Source organism: Pseudorca crassidens, chromosome 1, assembly GCF_039906515.1.
Source record: "Pseudorca crassidens isolate mPseCra1 chromosome 1, mPseCra1.hap1, whole genome shotgun sequence".
NCBI lineage: Eukaryota > Metazoa > Chordata > Mammalia > Artiodactyla > Delphinidae > Pseudorca > Pseudorca crassidens.
The window spans coordinates 115,907,176-115,919,866 of record NC_090296.1 but is presented as its reverse complement, the minus strand read 5'-3'; the positions used below and the strand labels follow the sequence as shown (position 1 = coordinate 115,919,866).

At 42.0% G+C, this 12,691-nt stretch overlaps 1 long non-coding RNA gene across 3 annotated transcripts in view; it reads right to left on the bottom strand.

Annotated features, from left to right (window-relative positions):
* LOC137231258 (uncharacterized) overlaps positions 1-12,691 on the bottom strand; it is an 87,841-nt gene that overhangs the window by 48,105 nt on the left and 27,045 nt on the right. For all 3 annotated transcript variants that reach the window (XR_010946435.1, XR_010946430.1, XR_010946432.1), the window contains exons 4-6: positions 10,941-11,294; positions 4,306-4,388; positions 1-30 (exon numbers count right to left, since the gene is read on the bottom strand). The exon at positions 1-30 is cut by the window's left edge and continues 160 nt beyond it. This is a non-coding gene — a long non-coding RNA (uncharacterized lncRNA). The remainder of the gene's footprint in view (positions 31-4,305; positions 4,389-10,940; positions 11,295-12,691) is intronic.

The window sequence follows — 12,691 nt, the reverse complement described above, 5'->3', positions numbered from 1 at the left end:
CCCTGCTTTCTCCCAGCCCCAGAACAGTACCTGGCACAGAGAAAACAACATAAGGAATCAGTATTGCTCTGCTTTGCATTATCCCGCATCAGGAGCTGATTCAAAGTTCCTTGAAGGTAAGATCACACATATGATTTAGTCTTTGAAAACTTCCACAATCGCTAGCTCAGGACACATGGTAGGTGCGCAACAGATAATAAATTATAAGAGCTGAATTTTATTATGAGTTTATATGTACTGGGTTCTAAACTATTCTAAATACTTTGCATGTATCAGCTCATTTAATCCTCACCATAAGTACAACTTCTATTTCGACTTCACCAAGTCCTAGGGAATTAAAAACTTGGCCCAGGTTCACTCAGTAAGTGGGGTATCTAGGATTTGAACACAGGACTCAGTCAGCCAAGCCTTAACCACAAGATATGGTGTAGACCAACTAGTTAGAACAGATTTATGAGACTAGAGGCAACAATCTAGATGTTTAACAAAGGAGCTGGTTAAATAAACTGTGCTAGGATTGTATGTAGCCATTAAAATGCTGACAGACATCTATATTTATAACACCAAAAGCCATTCAGAACATAACTTAGAAAAGCAAGCTAGAAAACAGTACAATAAACCCGCACATGAATATTTACAGCAGCCTGTTTATAACTGCCAAAAGACTGGAGGCAACCAAGATGTCCTTCCAGAGGTGAATGGATAAACAGTGGTACGTTCATACAACGGAGTATTATTCAGCGATAAAAAGAAATGAGCTATTAATCTACGAAAAGACATGGAGGAAGCTTAAAAGAATATTGTTAAGTGAAAGAAGCCAGCCTGGAAAGGCTACTTACTGTGTGACTCCAGCCATGAGGCGTTCTGGAAAATGCAAAACTAGAGAAACCGTAAAAAGATCAGTGGCCGCAAGGGGTCTCAGGGGGAGGGATGAATTGGCAGAGCACAGGGGATTTTTAGGGTAGTAAAACTATTCTGTATGCTACTGTAGTGGTGGACACAGGACGCGTTATGCATTTATCAAAACTTTGAACTTTACAGCACAAAGAGTGAACCTTAATTAAGCTACGGGCTTTAGTTAATAATAGTGTATCAGTGTTGGTCCATCAATTGTAACAAAAGTACCACCCCAAAGCAAGATGTTACTAATAGTGGAAAACTGTGAGGGTGGGAACAAGGGGATAGAGGGACCCTGCACTCTGTCCTCAATTTGCTGTAAACCTAAAACTGCTCCCAAACCTAAAGTCTGTTACTTTAAAAACAAACTATAGCAGCACGATCCCTTTTATGTCAATATACAACCGTGTGCTTTTGTGCATAGAACTGTCTGCAAGGACATAACCAAAATTAATCGCAGTTGTCTCAGAGTGGTAGGATGAATGGAGAGCTTTCTCCTAGTTCTACTTGTCCTTTTTTTTTTTTTTAAACAAAAGGGTGCGTTAATTTCTTATAAAGAAGTAAAGTGAGGCAGGGGGGGCCCAGTGCGCCCTGGAGCCAGCTCTGCCCAGCGCTGGCGCCGCCGAGAACTCAGCTCCCGCTCGGCGCCCGCGGGGACCAGCGCCCTGCTCGGCATCTGCTCCGCCCACCGCGTCCCGTGCCTTTTCAGTTTTGTGTCCCGGCGGTGAGGGAAGAGAAGACAGAATTCCTCCGGTGCAATTGCGTCTGCACACTCGGCTGGCGCAGAAGCCGGGAGGGCGTCGGGCAGGGGCACCGCGGGGCTGGACCGGGGCCGCAGACGCCCGGCACAGCTCCGGGAGCCCGGCCGCCACCCCGCCTGGCCTTCTGGGGGCTGGAATGTTCCCGCGGCCGAGTGTACTTTGTTCTAGGGATGGGGGAGGGTGGAGCGGGGTCAGGGCTCCAGGACTCTGGAGCTCCTGGGACTGGGAGGGCGGCCAGCTTTCCGTTCCCAGGGTGCCTTCCGGGGTGGAGTGGGGAGGGCAGGGAGAGGAGTTGTCTAGTTCCCAGGCTGGGCAGCTGCGGGGCACCGGGCGGAACCCCTGGGTTCCAGTGCCCCCCTGCCACGACTAGCTGCATGCTCCTGGCATCCTGTCTCTTCACCTCTCTGGGCCTCAATTTCCTCATCTACAGAATAGGGATAAGAAAAATGATAATGGCATATAGTTATTGCCACTGTGGTAAAGCCCTCTGCAAGCGCTTTTTCCTCATAATAACCCTTTGAGGTAGGTGCTGTTACTATAATAACGTAATTATCCTATTAGTATTCTAAAGTATCAGTATTCATAAGTATTCTATTAGTAGAAGAATATTCCCTCACTGCCAGGCCCTTTGGACAGCACAGATGCTCTGGCTGTAGAAAGCCTGGCCCAGCCTCCTTCCAGGTAGTGAAATGTGCACAATTATTATTTTCACTTGAAAGATGAGGAAAGAGAAGCTCAGAGAGGTTAAGTAACTTGTCCAAGGGCACACAGCCCCTAAGTGGCCATCCTGGATGCAAACTCAGGCATTCAGGCCGAGACCCTCCACTCTTAACCTCTACAGATACTGCAACCCTACTGCCAGTCTTCAGGGAGCCCTTAAGATCTGTTTATTTGGACATATTGCAATCCATGCAACAATTCTGAGGAAGTATTGCTACTAGTAATAATTAACTCTAAGTAACGATAGCTATCACCAATTGAGGGCTGTGAGTCTCAGAACACCCTATGAGGTAAGTACTACTATTATTATTCCTATTTTAGGCATGAAAGAATTGAGGCACCGGGAGGTCTCTCTGGTGCTAGGAGATGGAACTCATTCACAGTGAAGCCAAGAGCCCAATAACCCCTCAGCTGTAGCCTCCTTTTGTAGTATTTTATAGGGAGGCAGACTCCTCCAGAGTCTGATTACAGAGGCCAGCCTGGAAGGACAGTCCTTCCTTCTCTAAACCTTGCCAGAGGCAACTTTGCCTGGTAATCTAAGGCACTCTGGACAGTGTAATGAGTCTCAAATGGTATCTAACACCTTCTGGGGAGCTGCTCCTGGTGTACATCTTCCAGGAGCGCAGCTGGCCTAGTACCCGTGGAAGCATCTCCACCCAGAATCTTTGCAGAGGGCAGGTCGGCTGCCCTAGGTTGTGAACGAAGGAGTGCTTGGTAACAAAATCTCCCTGTCCCGTTTTCATTATGTTCCCCTCCCTCTACAACTCCTCCATCACACTGACTGGAAAGTCATTACTAGGCTCCCATCCGCCCCATTTGGGTTAAGAGACTGCTTCTTTCAAAAATGCAAATGTTGCTGTTGCTTCTATGCAACCTTCCGCCGTGTACCTTCAACCTACCATCTCCTGGGAAAGGAAGAAACACTCTCATTCTTTGCAGTAGGTGTTAAAGGTTTGTCGAAGATGGTTTCGCAAAGAGCCACATATTGCTATCTTGTCACGCGGGGCCCACAGTAGGCACTGAATAACTACTCCCTCAGCCTGGAAGGCTCTTCCTCCAGTTACCTGCATGGATCCCTCCCTCACCTCCTTCAGTTTTTACTCAAGACACCTTCCTTGTGGGGCCTTCCCTGACCACCAAATTTCAATTACACCCTGACAACCATCCTGATTCCTTTTGCCTGTTTTATTCTTTCCATAGCACTTGTCACTGTCCTATACACTCAATTATTTTTATTTATTTTGTTTATTGTCTGTCTTCCCCCACTAGAACGCAAGTTCCTGGAGGGTAGAGATCTCTCTCTGTTTTCTTCCTCCCTGTATCCCCCAGTGCCTGGAACTGGGAGGAAGGAAAGGAAGAGGAGGGAAAAGTAGCTTCCCTGGCCCTTCCAACCCTTTGTGACTACCAGCCTTTGGAGGAACACACATTGCTTATTCCTGCTATTTACTTGACATGTGGCACATCATATCCCCTTGGTGACACTGCTTGTAGCATCGTCCCATTCTGCTCTTTGACTTCACAGTCGTGTGTCTCATGTACCTGAGCAGACAGTAAATTTCCTACCGAGGAACGGAGGAAAAAGAGATCTGAATCGTTGTATACCCCCAATACCAAGAACAGGGTAGAATTTCTACAGGTTCCAGAGCTCTTTTAACTTCAGAAAGAAAAATGTCAGCCCTCCCTCCCTTCCTTCCCCGACCTTGTTCTCCTCCCCACACCCCCAGTTCAGCTCCATTATTATCAGACTCAACTGCTGAAGTTTGATTTGTCTGAAGTTTGATATTTAATGTTTTTCACCAAATAAGTTTATAGCGTCTTTGACAAGTAACATTTACTATTTCTTAATAGGGGTCAATATCTGAACTATCTTATTTCTTAACAACAGCTCTGTTTTCTCAGACACTAAATGAAACACAAAATTTCATACCTTGACTATGTTCTTGCCATAATCTGCATCCTTGGTTTCCTCTTTATTGTTAAAGGGAATTTTTAAAAATTTGTTTAAATGACCTAAGTGAGAAAGAGAGGGAGACAATGAGTTGCATTCCCCGGAGGTGAATGAAGCCTGCTGTCTCCCTTGGCAGTCAGCCACCTCACCCGAGACCTCAAAAATAGGGAATGCACAGCTAGGGATAGCCTTTAGTTTTATAGCATCACAGATGATTACAGCAAACACCGAATTTGTCCTTCTTCTCTTCCTACATTGCCCCAGCCTTGGCTGTGATCTGAGGTGGTGTCACATCTGACTCAGGGGAAGTGAGAGGTCAGGGGAAGTGGGAGGGACTGCTTGAAAAAGACTATCTAGTGAATATATAATTTTTATTATCTACAAAAATCTAAAAATGTGCACCAGTAAGCATTTATCGTGTGATCTGAATATGAAGGTTCATCATCCTATTGTAAGTGTATGATGATCTCCATACCTGGCATCTGTTAAGACTGTGGTAAAAGGGGCCATTCGGATTGACTTGAATCTGAGAAACATACATCAGAATGGGTCCTGCATAACTCGCTACAAAGAACACCTGCAGGGTCCTCATGAGCTATGAGGAAGGAAGTGATGACTGAATGGAGGATGAATGGGTGGCCGGTAAATGAATTGACCTATGGATAAGTAGGTAAATGAATAAATGGGTGAATGGCTAAGGGAGCTGCACAAATGGATAGATAGGGGAAGATAGGTAATTGGATTTGCTGGGCTCCAAAGTCCCTGACCTACTCCAGCACTGACCAATGCCTTCAAAGATATTGGTTTATCCATTGGTCTTCCCCCACAAAATTTTGAGGTCCTCGAAGGCATGAAGTTAGTTTTATCATTTTTTGTATTGTGGGCCCCTAGCCTCGTTGGAGCCAATGTCTGCCTCGTTCACAGACGTATTAGTTAGGATGTAAATCTGGCTGCTGTTACACACAGAATATCCTCTGCATGACGGAACACCACAGAGGCCAAAATGTAGCCAGCAGGAAGGGAAACAGAGGAGGGGGTAGTCAAACGTGTCCTCTTCAAAGGCAGGACCTAGAAATTGGACGCATCATTTGGGCTCTCATCCCATAGGCCAGGACTTTGTCACATGGCCACACCTCACTACAAGGATGCTGGGCAGTCTCGTGTCCATCTAAAAATTAGTGGTTCTAAGAACAGCAGAAATGGATATTGGAAGAAGTCTCTGCCACATAAGTGACCAACACAGTCTCATTTGTTAAATGAATAACTAAATAAATGAATCTAACTGACATTGAACATGTGTATCCTGAAAAGGTAAAGCATATTGAATTACATAGTTAAGTGAAAAAAACAAAGTAGGATTCATGGACATAGGATGCAATTATTCCACTTCCCAGGCTCCCTCCAAGTGGCCATGTGACATCCCTGTGGCCAATGGGATATAAATGGAAGGCAGCTGAAGACCTCTGAGAATGTTTCTGCTTTTAATACACTTTTGCCTCTTTCTTCCTACTTCTTGATCAGTGAAATAGAGATGCGAGAGTGAAAGTGGAACAATCAACTTGTTACCATGAGACAATGAACAAGAAAGGAAAAACCACACATTAAGGCTGACTGAGCGGAAAGATAGAAAATAACAGGACATGGATGATATCATGAGGATGCTGCCCACCCTTAACTGCCTGCCTGCAGACTTCTCGTTAATGAGAAACAGAAGCTCCTCCTGGGTTAAGCTGGGATAGTGGCCTTTCTGTTTCATCCAGCCTAACCGATATATAGAGCTTGAAAATTCATTGAGTACATAGAATATTTCTGGAGTGATACACAAGAAACTGTAGCCATAGCTACCTCTCCTGGGAGAAGTCATGAGTGATCGGAGGACAGGGATGGACAAGAGACTTACTTTTCATTTAGTCTTATATTTTTGAACATTGAATTGTTGGCATTTAGATATTCCACGAAAAAGTGTTGCAGTAACATCTTACGGTGAAGAAAGTCAAAAGAAACAGCTTCATTCATGAATTTGATGGCTCAAGATTCAATGTCCAGCAGTTGTATTATTGTAACACCGTGTTATGATGTCATCAGAGGCAAAGTCGTCTCAAGAAACTAATCACAAGGGATGGTTCAAGACTGAATTTTGAAAATTATTTATTCGTAAAAATAAATTAGTAGATGGATGTGATACTGCATAAAAGTGGAGGGGTTTGGTTTGGGTTTTTGTTTTGGTTTGGTTTTTTTGTTTTTTTTTAAGAGGAGAGGAAGGCTGATTTTTTTTTTTAAGAGATGTTTTGTTTTGTTTTAAATCAGAAGGAGCTTTCATTGTCTCTCTAATGTTTTATCTCTTAAGCTAGGTGGAGAGTGTACTGTTCTGATTGCTTGAAACATTTCCTAATTTGAAACTAATTAATTAGTTAACTGAAAACTCAGAGTGGGGCTTCCCTGGTGGCGCAGTGGTTGAGAGTCCGCCTGCCGATGCAGCGGACATGGGTTCGTGCCCCGGTCCGGGAGGATCCCACATGCCGCGGAGCGGCTGGGCCCATGAGCCATGGCCGCTGAGCCTGTGTGTCTGGAGCCTGTGCTCCGCAACGGGAGAGGCCACAACGAGAGACCCGCGTACCGAAAAAAAAAAAAAAAAATCTCAGAGTGCATTTAAGTGTAATGACGCACTCTGCTTCCCTTGAATTACGATGCACCTTCTCATGGCTGGTACAGTGAGCTCCCCAAATTTCACATGACCCACAACTTACGTCGGCCTCAGTTGGTGGCAGTTACCCCTGACAGTGGCACCACAAATAGTTGTGGGGATTATGAATGATCCTGGTGCCTGTGAGTCATGATTCTTATACTTACTTTGATTTTCTTCTTAATTTTACCCATAGATAAATTTCTAATAGGGAAGGAGGCAGGGGAGATGAATCAAACACAAAGGCTACATCCACATCTAGAAGGCACAGGAGAGAGCCTGACAGGAGGATCATTTCTATTAGGAACCACGTGGCAATGACCAAATCAAACACAAACTGATGGTGCAAGGGCAATTTGTCATAATCATAATCACATCGATATAGATTTGAATTCTGTTATAATTTTAAATAGTAAAATAAGATGAGCTCATGTTTATTCTGCAACAGCACATATTTGCTCCTTTCCTAATATTATCTGTGGTGTGAAGATGTGGGGAAAATAAAATTTATTAAAAGGTACATTTTAATTTAAATAAAGCTGCATATTAAAAAAATTAAGTTGGTTATATTTATGCACTTTTCCATACAAAATGACAAAGTTTTTTAAAAGTTCTTTAAAGGGCTGATTTTACTACTCATTTGTTTATAAAATGCGTTTATAAATAGCATGCCAAAAAAAATTGAAGGGCTGTTTATTTTACTTGTCTATGAAATGTTTGATATTCCTCAAAAACAGGTTATGCTCATGAAAATGTGCCTTGTATGTGAATTCATTATGTATGTCATTGGGGGTAAAAAAAGGCTGAGAAACAAAAGAAAAATCACTACATTGTCAGTAGATTCTAATAAAACTAATAATAAGATCAGCTATGATTCAAAGGGGTCACTGAAGAAGATCAAAGCTGGACTTCTGAGTATCAGTGTGTGTGATAAATTACATAATTATTTTGTACCAAGTCCAAGACTCTTACCATGCTACCCCCTAAACCAAAAAAGGAGGGGGGTGTATGTGGAATCTGTAACATCTCATTTGGATGTGACGTGCTAAGATACAAAGAAATATATTTCTTAGAGGGACACTGATTTTTTTTAGGTTATATATTGCTGAATAGGCTTGATAATAAAGATGTGTGGGTCTCTTTGAAATAAAAAATAATACATTTTTGAAAACTTAGACCCTAGTGGAATTTAAAAATAGTATATCTATCTTCCAAATTACAGCAAGATAAAAGCAAACAAAACACCGTCTGCATAACAAACGACAGGAAAAAAATAAATAGAATCATAAACAAGTATGAATCATAAGCAAGATTACCAAAAACAAAATACATAATCAAAACAATACATGTCAATGAGGTAAAGCCCCCGATTAGAAGACAAAGACACACAGTTTAGATGAAAAAGAAATCAATCATATGCCTCGTATAAGAGACACACTCAAAACAAATTATGCAAAAAGGTTCAAAAGAACACAAGATGCAAAAATTTAACCTTAACTTCATGTGGGTTATAAACGTACTGTGGTACTTATTTTCAATTTTGTAGTGGCGGTGATAAATGGCTTCTAGTAGAATGCTAGAGTACAATGATTAGGTATGGACCCACCTGTATTAGCAAAATGTTCATGCTTATCTTATTCCTTCAAGACTTCCCTGCTCTCCTTTATGTGCCCAGGAATCCCGTGTGTGCTGTGTGTATATATGGTGGGGGAGGGAGGGAGTGGGAGAGTGCTACTCACTTCCATCTTTGCACCACAACCAAATAGAAGGTAGAGTACAGAGCAAATATCTTTAAGAATATGAAACTGGAAGTTGCACAATCGCCTCTACTCACATCCCACTGGTGAGAGCTCATTCACGCGGTCACACCAAGTAGCAAGGTGGGGCTGGGAAATGTAGTTTCTAGCTGGGTTGCCCAGTGCCCAGGAAGGAGAGAACCGTTTATGGCAATAATCAATCCACCAAAATGATCATCAATGATCTGTGCAAGACCCCTCACTTGTTCCATCCATTCATTCACTCACTCTTTTTTATAGCCATACCACACACCCTCCCATATACCTGGGCAATCAATCTATTGTGTTTAAAGTACATACTTCTGTTTATATTTTTGAAAAATATGTAATTTTGCTTTGTGTGCATGTAATTTTTCCCTTTTCTGAGTCAATTTTATTGAAGTATAATTTACATTCAATAGTAGTCAACAGATCTTTGACAAAGGAGCAAAGACAGTTCAGTGGAAAAAAGAAGAGTCTTTTCAACAAATGGTGCTACAACACTGGATGTCCATAGGCAAAAAAAAAAAAAGTCTAGACACAGACTTTACACCTTTCACAAAAACTAACTCAAAATAGATCGCAGACTGACATGTAAAATGCAAAACCATAAAACGTCTAGAGGAAAACGGGAGAAAATCTAGGTAACTTAGATTAGCAGTGAATTTTTAGATATAACACCAAAAGCATGATTCATAAAAGAAAAGAAATGGGAAAGTTAGACTTCATGAAAATGAAAACTTTCTGCTCTGTAAAAGATGCTGTTAAGAGAATGAAAAGGTCACAGCCTGAGAGAAAATATTGACAAAACACATATCTGATAAAGGACTTGTATCCAAAATATATAGAGAAGTCTTAAAACTCAGCAGTAAAAAAACCAAACAACCCAACTTAAAAATAGGTAAAAATTCAAGGAGGGAAGGGGGGGTGGGACAAATTGAGAGACTGGGATTGACATATATACACTACTATGTATAAAATAGATAGCTAATGAGAACCTGCTGTATAGCACAGGGAACTCTACTCAGTGATCTGTGGTGACCTAAATGGGAAGGAAATCTAAAAAAGAGGGGATATATGTATACATATAACCGATTCACTTTGCTGTACAGCAGAAACTGACACAACATTGTAAAGCAACTATACGCCAATAAAAAAAAAAAAGAATGAAAAAAAGGTAAAACTTCTGAACAGATACCTCACCAAAGAAGATAAACAGATGGCAAATAAGCTTATAAAAGATCCTCAACATCGTTTTTCATTAAGGAATTGCAAATTGAATGAATGAGATATATACATGAGTGTATATTTAACATTATAAGAAATAGTATTCCAAAGTGAGGCACCATTCTGCATTCCACCAGCAATGTATAAGAGTTCCAGTTGTTCTGCATCCTCAACAGTAGCTGGTATTGTGAGATTTTTTGATGTGAGCAATTTTGTGATTTAGTAGCATGTCACTGTGGTGTTAATTTGCAACTGCTTGATGACTAATCGTATTGAGGATCTTTTTATGGGCCTATATGCCATCCATACATCTTATTTGGTAAAGTGTCTGTTTAAATCTTTTCTTCATTTTTTAAAGGAAATTTATTTATTTATTCATAAAAATATTTATTTATTTGGCCGGGCCAGGTCTTTGTTGCGGCATGCAGATCTTTAGTTGTGGCATGTGGGATCTTTTAGTTGCGGCATGCGGAATCTAGTTCCCTGACCAGGGATCGAACCCAGGCCCCCTGCATTGGGAGTGTGGAGTCTTAACTGCTGGACCACCAGGGAAGTCCCTTTTCTTCATTTTTAAAGCAGTTTGTGTGTTTTACTTGTTACTGTGTTTTGAGTTTTCTTTATATATTCTTGATATAAGTCAGTATCCATCAGGGTGCATTCAGGAGAATTATTAACAGGAGAGTGGAGTAATGGAGAATTGACTGGTAAAAGTTAGAGAACTCTGGTGAATACAGGAATAGCAAATACAGGGACAGGAACTACTGGCAGGGCTGAGATGGAATGTCCAAGGAGAAGCTCCAGACCTTGTTGGAAAGAGCACAGTGTGGTTCAGTGGATGGTGGGGATGACACCTAGATGGCTTACCGGAGGATACTAGAAAAGGGACCTTTGGGAGAATGGGGGATGTTGTCCACAGGGAGGTACCATACCTTGGAAGTTGCTGCAAAGTCAACTGAGGGATGCTCAAAGAAGTCGTTCATAGTCAGGTGCCTTGCCAGTGGCACATCACTTTGAGAAAGTTCTGAGGGAAGCTTCTAGCAGCTGGGCTCTGCTGGTTGCCCTGAGCTACCAGAACTGGGAGCTGGGGAAGCTGCACCCTGTAGGAGCCCAGTGCAAGAGACCCTGCACCCTGCAGGACTCAGGAAACAGGAAGAGGAAATTCCTTCCTTTTTCACTGTCCTTCCAGCCTCCTCTACTGGCATTACATCATACCAAATGTCGCAGGTGAAATATTTCCACAGCCCACTTCCATCATCACAGAGCAGGCAAAGAAGGATTTAGACCTGAGAAGAAGAAGAAAAAAAAATTGATGACTGTCACAAAATTCTTTATCACACGTGTGTTTTGCAAATATTTCTCCCAGGCTGTGGCTTGCCTTCTTATTTTCTTAACAGTGTCTTTTGAAAAGCCAGTGTTTTCAATTTGGTCGTGTTCAATGTATCAATTTTTTCTTTTGCCATTCATGCAATTTTTTATTCAAAAAAAATGTCTGCCTAACCCAAAATCAAAGATTTTCTCATATGTGTTCTTCTAGAAGTTGTGTAGTTTTAGGTTTATGATCCATTTCAAGTTTTTTGTATATGCATTTTAAAATTTTATATTTATTTTTTAAATACTTCATTTTTCTTGGAGCAGTTTTAGGTTCACAGCAAAATTAAGAAGAAAGTGCAGAGATTTCCCATATACCCCCTGTTCCAACACATGCATAGCCTTCCCTATTTACAGCATCCCCACCAGAGGGTACACTTGTACAGCATCCCCACCAGAGGGTACAACTGATGAATCAGCACTCACACATCAGAATCACCTAAAGCCCAGAGTTTACATTACGGTTCACTCTTGGTGTTTACATTCTGTGGGTTTGGACAAATGTATAATGACATGTATCCATCATGATGGTATCATACAGAACATTTTCACTGTCCTAAAAATCCTCTGTGGTCCACCTACTCATCCCCCCCCCCCCGCCCCTGGTATGCATTCTTCAAATTGATAAATGACATATATACAGTAAATTACAAAAATATGTGCATGTACTTTAATTGATAGGAATAGTATTGAGTTGTTTATCTCATTCTGCTTCTTATTTTTGTCCCTCAGCACTGTTTTTTTGTTTGTTTGTTTGTTGTTTTAAATTTATTTATTTATTTATTTTGGGCTACATTAGGTCTTCGTTGCTGCATGCGGGCTTTCTCTAGTTGCGGCAAGCGGGGGCTACTCTTCGTTGCAGTGCACGGGCTTTTCACTGCGGTGGTTTCTCTTGTGGAGCACGGGCTCTAGGCGTGTGGGCTTCAGTAGTTGTGGCATGCAGGCTCAGTAGCTGTGGTGCACGGGCTTAGTTGCTCTGTGGCATGTGGGATCTTCCCGGACCAGGGCTCGAACCCATGTCCCCTGCATTGCCAGGCAGATTCTTAACCACTGCGCCACCAGGGAAGTCCCCCTCAGCACTGTTTTTAAGGTCCATTCATGTTGCTATGTATGCATCTACTCCCTCGCTTCTCTAACTGCTGCATAGTACTCTATCGTGTGCATCTTCCACATTTTACCCATCTCCTCTGCTGCAGATGGATGGACAACTGAATGTCTGTGATTGCCCACTATCAGAACTGACACAGCAGTAAACATTCTAATCCATATCCCCTGATGTATCTGTGTGATTCTTTGTCTGGTATATCACCCA